At 36.3% G+C, this 12,001-nt stretch overlaps 1 non-coding gene across 1 annotated transcript; it reads left to right on the forward strand.

Annotated features, from left to right (window-relative positions):
- Positions 1 to 3,028: 3,028 nt before the first annotated feature.
- On the forward strand, positions 3,029 to 3,132 carry LOC134365265 (U6 spliceosomal RNA). The gene has a single exon (XR_010021980.1). It is a non-coding gene; the product is annotated as a U6 spliceosomal RNA (small nuclear RNA).
- Positions 3,133 to 12,001: the final 8,869 nt, after the last annotated feature.

Raw genomic sequence — 12,001 nt, forward strand, 5'->3', positions numbered from 1 at the left:
CTAGATAAAATGATAATGATATAGCAATTTTGACATGATTCTATTCAGAGTCCTCTAAACGATTAGTAAATAAATAACATTAAAATAAAAAAAAACTTATGAAATTAAAATGTGCAGAAATGAAGGTTGAACATGTGTAATATCCTACAACTCAGCATGCTTTTGCTATATGTATACCAGAGAAGTTGAAGTAAATTTAATGGAATATTAAAATTATTCAAGTATATATATACTGTAAGTCTCCTTATGTGCTACTTTACATGAGAATGATTCATTGTTAAAAACCTTTGAAATTTTTGTAGTGATTTTACATCTTTTTCAAATTTATGAATACTTAGCATCTGATAGGGCAGGTATTATCTCCATTTTATTGAAATCATACTGAATCAGAGAATTTTAATCAATGGACACATAGCTAGTGACGAGTATCACTCAAACTAGATCTTCTTAAGCAAAAGCTCTTTAACGTGGCCCTAAAGGCGATTCACTTAATTTCTTTGTGATCTATATTTTCACTTGTAATTTATTAGGATGTTGGAAAAAATGAAATGCTATATATAAAGCACCAAATGAGTCCTCAGTAAATGTTACAATCCTTTTTTCTTTGCTCCTTCCAACATCTTTTTGCTGTTCTTAGTGTTTCTTATTTGACTTTTGTTTCTGAATAGATTGAAAACTAGGCAGCTGGAACCGAGTTTAAAATTTTGTATTTCTTGGGCCGAGCCCGTGGCGCACTCGGGAGAGTGCGGCACTGGGAGCGCAGCGACGCTCCGCCGCAGGTTCAGATCCTATATGGGACTGGCCGGTGCACTCACTGGCTGAGTGCCGGTCACGAAAAAGACAAAAAAAAAAAAAAAAAAGTATTTTGTATTTCTTTACCCACCCCACCAATAGTTAACACATATATATTTCCACTGCCTGAAATAATAACAGCTTGGTTCCTCACAGCTAAAATGTAAGGCAAGTAAAGAAGTTATTCATTTTAGCCTTTTTTTCAGTTAAGAATTCTGACGCTCAGGGTTATGTGATTTATCCTAGTTCACGTAACTAAGATGGAATTGAGCTGTAATTTTTAATTTGGTTTTCTGATTTTGAATCTGAAATTTCCCTGTAAATGTGAGACTTTCAATTATCTACCTACAAACCTATTTTTATTTCATTGTTATTCTCAGAACTTTTTAAACAAAATCATTGGTGGAAGCTCATTGTGTAAATTAATAGACAGTGAATTTGCTGCTGTTGTGAGGGCATGAAAGTGGGTAAAAAAGGTGAGAACTTGGCCAGTTTCTTACTGACAAGGTCTAGGATGGGGCCCAAGGATTTGCATTTTTATAAGTTCCCAGGAAATGTGGCTGCTGCTAGTCTGGGGACCACACTTAGAGAATCACTGTTCCAATATCTTGTTACTCATGCAGTCTGCAAACAACAGCATCAGCTTCACTTCTAATTTATTAGAAGTGCAGGATCTCAGACTCTACTGCAGATCCATCAAATCAGAATTCGTTTTACTAAAATTTGTGTGCACATAAATGAGAAGCTATGGCTTGATACACTGGGTCTCAGTCCTAGATGCACATTAGCATAACCTGGGAGATATTCAAAAATACATGCTTGGGTCTCTCCCCAAAAGATTTTTAATTTAATTGGCCTAGGGTATTGCCAGGCATTGGTATTCTAAAAAATGTTTGCCAAGTGATTCAAAAGTGTAGACAGCATTGTGAGCCACTTACCTAGAATGCATCATTTCCTACTCTTACCTAAGTCAAGAAACATCTGACATGATAAAAAGAAAAAAAAAATGGAGATGGCCAAGCAAATATCATTTTATCAGGAATTCTAAGCAATTTTTTTTTCATTTATCAGGATCAGGGGTTTAATTATATATTTATTTATTATATTTTTATTGACAATAGTAATTGTATATATTTATAAGACACAGTATGACATTTCAATACATACAATTGATAGAACTTTTAAAAACCTCTCTTCTTGCTAATTTGAAATATACAATATATTATTATTAATCATCGTCACTTCACTGTGTATTGGAACACTGCAGCTAATTCCTATCTATCTGTAATTTTGTACCCATGGACCAACCTCTCACCATCCTTCCCTCCCAGCCTCTGGCAATCACAAGTCTACTCTTTACTTCTATGAGATCAACTTTTTTAGATTCCACAAACGAATGAGATCGTGTGGTATTTGTCTTTCTGTACCTGGCTCACCTCACTCAAAATAATGACCTCCAGTTCCATCCATGTTGCTATAAATGTTGTTTTCTTAAGGGTGGAACACTATTCCATTGTGTAAATATCTCACATTTTCTTTACCCAGTCATCTGCCAATGGACACTTAGATTGGGTCCATATCTTGGCTACTGTGAATAGTGCTGCAATAAATTTAGGGGCACATATATTTCTTCTGCATGCCGATTGTGTTTCCTTTGGATGTATTCCCAGTAGTAGGATCACTGGATCATATGGAAATTCCATTTTTAATTTTTTAAGCAATCTCCATGCTGTTTTCCAGAGTGGCTGTACTAGTTCACATTCCCACCAACAGTGTTATAAGAGAAAGAGATATACTTCCTCCACTTCCTTGCTATCATTTGTTATTTTTTTCTTTTTGATAATAGCCTTTCTAACTGGGGTGAGATGATATCTCATGGTGGTTTTAATTTGTATTTATCTGATGATTAATGATGTTGAGAAGTTTTTCATATACCTGCTGGCCTTTTGAATGTCATCTTTTGAGAAATGTAGGTTCAGATCTTTTGCCCATTTTTAAATCAGATTATTTGTTTATTTACTTCTGAGTAGTTTGAGTTCTTTATACATCTTGTATATTAACCTTTGTCAGATGCATAGTTTGCAAATATTTTCTACCATCCTGTAGGTTGTTTCTTCACTTTCTTGATTGTTCCCTTTACTGTGCAGAAGCTTTTTAGTTTGATATAATCCCATTTGTCTATTTTTGCACTTGTTACTTGTGCTTTTAAGGTCTTATTTAAAAAGTCTTTGCCCAGGCCAATGTCATTAAGCATATACTAAAATTGGAACAATACAGAGAACGTTAGCATGGCCCCTGCACAAGGATGACATGCAAAGTCTTGAAGAATTCTAAGCAATCCTCATTGTAACATAAGTTTGAGAAACTACTCCAGAATTCTACACATATCTCGAAAAAAAATGAATTACATTTTGGTACATTTAAACATATGGCATCATTTTAAAAGTACCTTAGCCAACATTTAGAATTTCATAATTTCATAGAATAATTTTAATGCTTATACTTTATTTATACACACACACACGCGCGCACACACACACACACAGACATATCAATCAGGAATAGGTGTTATTTTAACGAAATAGAACAATTAAGTTTGTACCAATGCTGACTATTCAAATGTCATTCTTAGATGCGAGTTTCCTTATTTGTATATAGAAAAGAGTAGACTAAATGACCATGGCTCTAAAAAATGTTATAATTTAAGTAAAGGTAATGAAATATGTAGCAGCTACCAAAATCAGTTAACTTAATTAACATCTTAGTTAACTACCGGCCTAAGAGCACTTAATTTTAACATCTGGTGCTTTCTGGCATATCTCTCACAGTGTCCTTATTGATATAGTTAACTGCCAACTCCCCAAAAGACCTTCAGTAAAATCTTTGTTCAAGTAAAACTAAGAAGAGAGAACACCACCTTGACTAATTCTTAATAGTATCTTAAAATGGAATAATTGGGAATTGTTCTGTACGAGATTTGTAGTCTGGGCTTGTGATTTTAAAGGCAAGTCTCATAAGGCAAGGAACTGGTTGAGATTAGGTGGGCAGAGTATGATAGAATAATTTTGGGTTAATGGGCGCAATGAAGTAAAGCGGGGGTCTTGAAAGTGAGTCTTGATGAGAAAACTATTAATTTTGACGAGAATGTTTAGTTGGTTTACAGAAGCAAGAATTTCCTGGAATAAGCACCTAAATATTTTTGCTTAAGCGCCCATGTTATTTAGCACAAAAGCAGAAAAACAAGCTTCCTCCTAGAATTGTTAAGCACAAGAACAGTAAATATGTTGGTTTCAGTTCTTAGTATTTAATGAAAATATGTTTACAGAGTTTTTGTGTTGTTGCCATAATCATATGTGTATTCCAAACTATTCCTGGCCCCATTCTGCATTGGTACTCTGTATTTGGGCCAGCCCATCACTTCTCAGACCCATTGGACTTCTCTAGCTAGATAATCCCTGAATTAGGGATCCTTTGTCTTCACTCACTGGGAGGATAGTCACCAGGTTCATCCCTTTCAGCTTTCATGATTATGGTTATCATAGGTAATTTACAAAGGACCATATTAAATCCCAACAGCCATCTGCCCATTCAGTATGTGCAATGGTTAGCAGTGATCTAACAGTCCCACTAATAGCCACAGGAGCTCACTCCCTCAGGCATCTATGGATCTGACCTTAGGGATTCTTTGTTCATGATCCTTCGTACAGAGCATAGAGGCTGCCCACTGTGAAGGTGCCTGGTGTGGAATGAACTTTCATTCTGGAAGATAAAAAATCAGAAGTACTCCAAATAAAGACAACTATTGGGATAGAAAATGGAAACTGAGCATGTCAGCAAGTGCTCAAGTTGAGGGAAAGGTCAGAACGGCATGGGGTGCTAAAGAGCACAGAACTAGGCATCTGTAAGGGAAGAGAAAAGGGGGATTGACAGATATTAAATGAAAGCTCCCATTCCAGAAATATGATGAGTTATTTATATTTCAACCTTATTCAACCCTCCAACAACTCTGTGAGATACATATCATTATCTCCATTTTATACAAGTGGAAGGAATCTGAGCTCAAAGGAAATAGACTTGTCCCAAGTAAACAGTAATACAGGAAGAGCAAGGCTGCAAGTATAACTCCAGTGCTACTCTCTGCTCTGTGCTGTGTTGTCTGTCTGTGCAACAGGATTTGAATATTTGTTTTAAAACTTCTGCTGTATGAATTCAGTGAACCAGCCTCCTTCACAGTCAAACAAGAGGACACAGCATTAATATTTGTCTCAGAGAAGTCTGAAACTTTATCTGTAACAGTACTTTATTCTTCTTGTGAATAACCTCATTTTACACATGTCCATGTAGCTTGGGTGGGGACGGCATCACCATAGCCTCATGAGGCTTCCGTCACATTAGCCACAGCAATTATAGTAGCAATGATCACATGACCCCCTGTCCCTTGGTCAGTCATAGCTATCACTAGGACTTTTGCTGACACTATTAAAAAAAAAAAGTGTTTTATTTCTGTTAGGAGTGCTAAATGAGTGGGATATAAATGTGTCAATTTGGAACTGCTGGATTCTACCATGTGGGGAAAGTCCTCTTGCGAGTAAGTGAGGAAAAAAACAAACAAACAAAAAAACAGAAATAAGAAATTAAGAGTGTTTTTTATTCTCATCATATAATAATTTGGGTCCTCGGTTTAGCTAGTTAATCTTAATTGTTTCCTGTCTTTGCTTCATTCTGTGTAAGTTGGCAGCCTGAAAAAGCACTGACCCATTAAAAACAAATTAAAATTATGTTTTTTGAAATAATATAAAGAATGATGTTTTTCTTTAATTTTTTCTGCAAATTCTCTAAATTTGTCTAAATACACAATAAAACGATGCTATGCCAAATGCAGACTAAATAATTCACTTTAGTAATTTTAGTTTGATGATATTCCTTCTCGTCCAAACTCAAAAGTTCTATTTATCCTTTAAGCCAGAGCTCAAAAGCTGTGTTTTATTAAAAAATGTCTTTTGCTGCCCTATGAAAACATTTTTCCATCTAGGCCTTCTCATATTATTTTACTAGTCCTTGTACATATTTACTTCAGAGAAATTAGATATATATATATATTTTTTTTACTTCTCAAAATACATTGTAGTTGATTTTCAGACCCCTTTACCCGTTCCTCTCCACCCCCTCCCTACCCTCCCCCCTCACATCGTATCTGTTCACTTGACATAAATAGTTCAAGGAATTTTTGTGGTTATTCTGTCTTCCCCCCTCCCAAGCCACCCTTTATTTGTTTCTGTGTTTATTTATTTATCTAATTTTAGCTCCCACAAATAAGTGAGGATATGTGGTATTTCTCTTTCTGTGCCTGACTTGTTTCACTTAATATAATTTTCTCTAAGTCCATCTATGTTGTTGAGCATGGTAACATTTAGTTCTTTTTTATAGCAGAGTAGTATTCCATTGTGTAGATATATCACAGTTTCCTTATCCACTCATCAGATGATGGACATTTGGGCTGGTTCCAGCTCTTGACTATTGTAAATAGAGCTGCAATAAACATTGGAGTACATGTTTCTCTTCAGCATGATGATTTCCATTCCTCTGGGTATATTCCCAGCAGTGGAATCGCTGGGTCGTATGGTAGATCTATCTGTTACTGTTTGAGAAATCTCCATATAATTTTCCGTAAAGGCTGCACCATTTTGCAGCCCCACTAACAGTGAATGAGAGTTCCTTTTTCTCCACAACCTCTTGAGCACTTATCATTCTCAGTCTTTCGGATATTAGCCATCCTAACAGGAGTGAGAAGATATCTCAAAGTGGTCTTGATTTGCATTTCCTATATGTTGAGTGAGGTTGAACATTTTTTCATGTGTCTCTTGGCCATTCGTATATCTTCCTTTGAGAAATGCCTATTCATCTCTTTGCCCATTTTTTTAATTGGATTATTTGGTTTTTTGCTGTAAAGTTGTTTGTGTTCCTTGTATATTCTGGATATTAATCCTTTTTCAGAGGTACATTTTGCAAATATTTTCTCCCACTCTGTTGGTTGTTTTTTTATTCTGTTGATTGTTTCTTTTGCTTTGCAGAAGACTTTTGGTTTGATATAATCCCATTTGTTTGTTTTACCTTTAGTTGCCTGTGCTTTTTGGGTCCTATTAATAAATTCTGTACCCACTCCTACTTCCTGGAGTGTTTCCTGTATGTTTTCTTTAAGGAGTTTTATTGTTTCAAGATGGATATTTAATTCTTTAATCCATTTTGAGTTGATTTTTGCATATGGTGAAAGGTATGGGTCTAGTTTCATTCTCCTACATATGAGTATCCATTGTCCCAGCACAACTTGTTGAAAAGGCAGTCCCTTCTCCAGTATGTTTATTTGTGGCCTTAGTCAAAAATAAAATGGCTGTAGGCAGATGGATTGATTTCTGGGTTCCCTATTCTATTCCATAGATCCATGTGTCTATTTTTATGCCAGCACCATGCTGTTTTGGTTATTATAGCTTGGTAATATAGTTTAAAGTCAGGAAGTGTTATGCCTCCGGCTTTATTTTTTTTTTGCTCAGGATTGCTTTGGCTATGCGTGGTCTTTTGTTGTTCCACATAAATGTCTGGATAGCTTTTTCCATGTAAGAGAGAAATGTCATTGGGATGTTGATGGGGATTGCATTGAATCTGTAGATTACTTTGGGTAATATGGACATTGTCACAATGTTGACTCTTCCAATCCAAGAGCATGGGATATCTTTCCATCTTCTTGTGTCCTCTTTAATTTCTCTCAACAGTGGTTTTTAGTTCTCCTCATAGAGATTTTTCACATCTTTGGTCAGCTTTATTCCTAAGTATTTTATTTTTTTGGTGGCTATTATAAAAGGGCTAGCTTTCTTGATTTCTTTTTCTGCATATTCACTGTTGGAGTATAGAAATGCTACTGATTTTTGTGTGTTGATTTTGTATCCCACAACTTTGCTGGAATCATTTATCAACTCTACAAATTTTTTTGTAGAGGCTTTAGGCTGTTCAATATATAGGATCATATCATCTGCAAAAAGGGACAGCTTGACTTCATCCTTTCCAATCTGGATGCCCTTTACTTCCTTCTTCTCTTCTCTGATTGCTCTGGCTAGTACTTCCAACACTATGTTGAATAAGAGTGGTGAGAGTGGGCATCCTTGTCTAGTTCCTGTTTTAAGCTGAAAGCTTTTCTCCATTCAGGATGATATTGGCAGTGGGCTTATCATATATGGCTTTAATTATGTTGAGATACTTTCTGTCTGTGCCTAACTTGTAGAGAGTCTTTATCATGAAAGGATGTTGAATTCTGTCAAATGCTTTTTCAGCATCAATAGAGATGATCATGTGGCTTATGTCTCTGCTTTTATTAACTTGGTGTATCACATTTATTGATTTGCATATGTTGAACCAACCTTGCATCCCAGGGATGAATCCCACCTGATCCTGGTGTATAATATTCTGTATGTGTTGCTGTATTCTGTTAGATAGTATTTTATTGAGGATTTTTGGATCTATATTCATCAAAGATATTAGCCTGTAGTTTCCTATTTTTGATACATCTTTGTCTGGCTTTGGTTTCAGGGTGATGTTTGCCTCATAGAATGAGTTTGGGAGAATGGCCTCTGTTTCAATCTTTTGGAACAGTTTGTAGAGAATTGTTATCAGTTCCTCTTTGAAGGTTTGGTAGAACTCTGCAGTGAACTGTCCAGTCCTGGGCTTTTCTTTATTGGGAGACTTCTGATAACAGCTTCAATCTCTTTTATTGTTATTGATCTGTTCAGATATTCTATATCTTCTTGGTTCAGTTTTGGTAGTTTGTATGCATCCAGAAATTCATCCATTTCCTCCAGATTTTCAAATTTGTTGGCATATAGTTGTTTATAGTAGCCTCTAATGATTCCTTGTATTTCTGAGGCATCAGATGTATATCACCTTTTTCATTTCTAATTTTTGTTATTTGGGTCTTCTCTCTTCTTTTCTTAGTTAATCTTGCTAAAGGTTTGTCTATTTTATTTATCTTTTCAGAAAACCAACTTTTTGTTTCATCGATCTTTTGTATTGTTTTTCATGTTTCTATTTCAATTAGTTCTTCTCTGATCTTAATTATTTCTTTTCATCTACTAACTTTAGGTTTGGATTGTTCTTGTTTTTCTAGGTCATTAAGGTGAAGTGTTAGGTTATTTATTTGCCATCTTTCCATTATTCTGAAGTAAGAATTTAATGCAGTAAATTCCCCCCTGATAGTGCTTTTGCAGTATCCCAGAGCTTTTGGTATGATGTGTCATTATTTTCAATAGTGTAAAGAAATTTTTTTGATTTCCTGTTTAATTTCTTCTTGGACCCAAATGTCATTAAGTAGAATGCTGTTTAATTTCCATGTGTTTGTATAGTTTCCAGAGTTTTGTTTATTATTGACTTCTAATTTTAATCCATTGTGTTCAGAAAAAATACTTGGAATAATGCCTATTTTTCTGAATTTGTTGAGACTTCCTTTGTGAACTAGAATGTGGTCTATCCTGGAGGATGTCCCATGTGCTGATGAGAAAAATGACTATTCTGAGGTTGTTGGATGCAATGTTCTGTAGATATCTGCCAAGTCCAATTTGTCTAAAGTACTGCTTAGATCTTGTGTTTCTCTGTTGATTTTTTTACCTAGATGATCTGTTGAATGGTGAGAGTGGGGTGTTCAGGTCCCCCACTATTATGATGTTAGTGTCTATTTTTTTCTTTAGATCTAATAGTGTTTGCTTTAGAGATCTGGCTGCTCTGATATTGGGTGTGTATTTATGAATGTTTTGTCTTCTTGATGGATAGATCCTTTTATCATTATATAGTGGCCCTCTTTATCTCTTTTTATGGTTTTTGCTTTAAAGTCTATTTTATCTGATATAAGAATAGCTACTCCAGCTTGTTTTTCATTTCTACTTCCATGATATATCTTTTTCCATCCTTTCACTCTTAGTCTATGTGTATCTTTACAGGTCAAGTGAATCTCTTGAAGACAGCATATTGCCAGGTCCATCTTTTTAATCCAGTCAGTCAGTCTGTGTCTTTTGAATGCAGAATTTAATCCCTTTACATTTAGAGTTATTATTGAAAGGTGTTGATTTACTCCTAGCATTTCACTGATTTTTGTTTACATGTCTTAAGTATCTTTTGTTCCTTTCTTTCTAATTATCTGTTTGTCTTCTGTATTTGTTGGTTTCTTGGAGTGATAGATAATCTATTTTTTTCTTTTGTTACCATTTTTGTTTTCCTGGTAGGTATTGTCCTTTCTTGTATATTCATGCACTGATGGTTGTTTTTCTGTTACCAAATCTGGTACTTCCTTCAGAATTTCTTGTAGGGCTGGTCGTGTGGTAGTGAACTCCCACAGTTTTTGTTTGTCTGAGAAACATACTATTTGTCTTTCATTTCGAAAGGATAGTCTTGCTGGGTAAAGTATTCTTGGCTGGCAATTTTTGTCTTTTAGTATTTTGAATATATCATCCCATTCTCTTCTGGCTTTTAGGGTTTCTGATGAAAAGTCTGATATTAGTCTGATAGGGGTCCCCTTATAGGTGTCTTGCTGCTTCTCTCTTGCAGCTTTTAAGATTCTCTCTTTGTCTTTGAGTTTTGTCAGTTTGATTATTACATGTCTTGAAGAAGACCGTGTTGGGGTGAATGTGTTTGGGCATCTTTCAGCTTCCTGAATCTGGAGGTCTGTGATTTTCCCTATATCTCAGAAGTTTTCTGCTATTATTTCATTGAATATGTTTTCAATGCCATTTCCTTTTTCTTCCCCTTCTGGAACACCCATGATTCAGATATTTGAGCGCTTAAGGTTGTCAGTTGTCTCTCTTAGATTTTCTTCAATTTTTTTTATTCTTTTTTTCTTTTTTCTGGTCTGCCTGTGTTAATTCAAACAGCCTGTCTTCAATGTCAGAAATTCTCTCTTCTGCTTGTTCAAGTCTGCTGGTTAAACTCTGTTTTTTTTTTTTTTTTTTTTTTTTTTTTCATTGACTGAATCCTTCAGATCCACAAGCTCAGCTACATTCTTTTTCAAGGCATTGAATTTCAAGACATTTCTTCTTTCAGATCCTGTATATTTTTTTCTCATTTCATTGTATTGTCTAACTGAGTTTTCCTGTATCTCACTTAGTTTCTTTAGAATAGTTAATCTAAATTCCTTTTCTGTCATTTCAAAGACTTCCTGTTCTGTAGGATCTAGTGCTTGACAGTTATTATTTTCCTTTTGTGGTGATGTACTATCTTGATTTTTCATATTTCTTGTATCTTTCCTTTGGTGTTTAGTCATTAGGGTCAGGGTATCGCAGTCCACTTGTTTCACCCTGATGTCTGGCTTGGATCCTGAAGGGACTATGGCTTCTGGGCAGCAGGAAATAACCTGGGATGGAAGGTCCACCCCACCTGTCTTCTCTGGCTTGGCTGGCTCGGGTGTGGGGGCTCTGAGCCTCAAGTCACCCCTTGAGGCGGGGACCAGCCTGGGCTGGAATTCCCACCCCACCTGCCTTCTCCAGCATGTGAGGCTTGGGGCATGTGGGCCCAGAAGCTCTAAAGTCTCCGTCAACTCCAGCACAGATATCAGGTCCTTCGCTGCTCATCAATAGCTGCAAATTGGTGGCTCTGTGGGAGAGAGTGACACCAGGAACCAACTACTCCATCATCTTGACCAGAACTAACTCCAACATTCTGGAGGCTGGGAAGTCTGAGATCAGGGAGCCAGTGTGGTTTGGTTTCTGGGGAGGGTTGACTTCCTGGCTTGCAGACAGCTATCTTCTTGCTGTGTCCATAAAATATTATTAAACCTCCCAAGAGTTCCTTCCTTCTCTGCATCTTCTTCAAGTGCCACCCCACACTGCTGTAAGCAATGAAAGGGCCATGCACCTCAAGGAAGACAGCGTCTTTGGCAGTAGATGGGCAACCGTTCTTTATGAAGGTTATCTGCTCAGAGTAGGACCCTTTTTTGTTCCTTAAATCTCCAGCCTTTTCTGTCCATTCGTTGTTCCTCTTCTTTCCCAGGCACAGCCTCAGATCAGTGGTCAGTGGTCAGGTCCTCTGACCCATCCTCTCAGCACTCCCCTTTTCCAGTCCTGGCCTGGCAGGCTTTCAGCCTCAGTCAACTCCCACTGTTTTCTCTTCTCAAATTGTCATATTTTTTATAAAATGTTATCAGCATGGTTTGCTATCACTAGTAAACTGTAAAGTATTT

This window comes from Cynocephalus volans, chromosome 1 (assembly GCF_027409185.1).
Source record: "Cynocephalus volans isolate mCynVol1 chromosome 1, mCynVol1.pri, whole genome shotgun sequence".
Classification (NCBI taxonomy): Eukaryota; Metazoa; Chordata; class Mammalia; order Dermoptera; family Cynocephalidae; genus Cynocephalus; species Cynocephalus volans.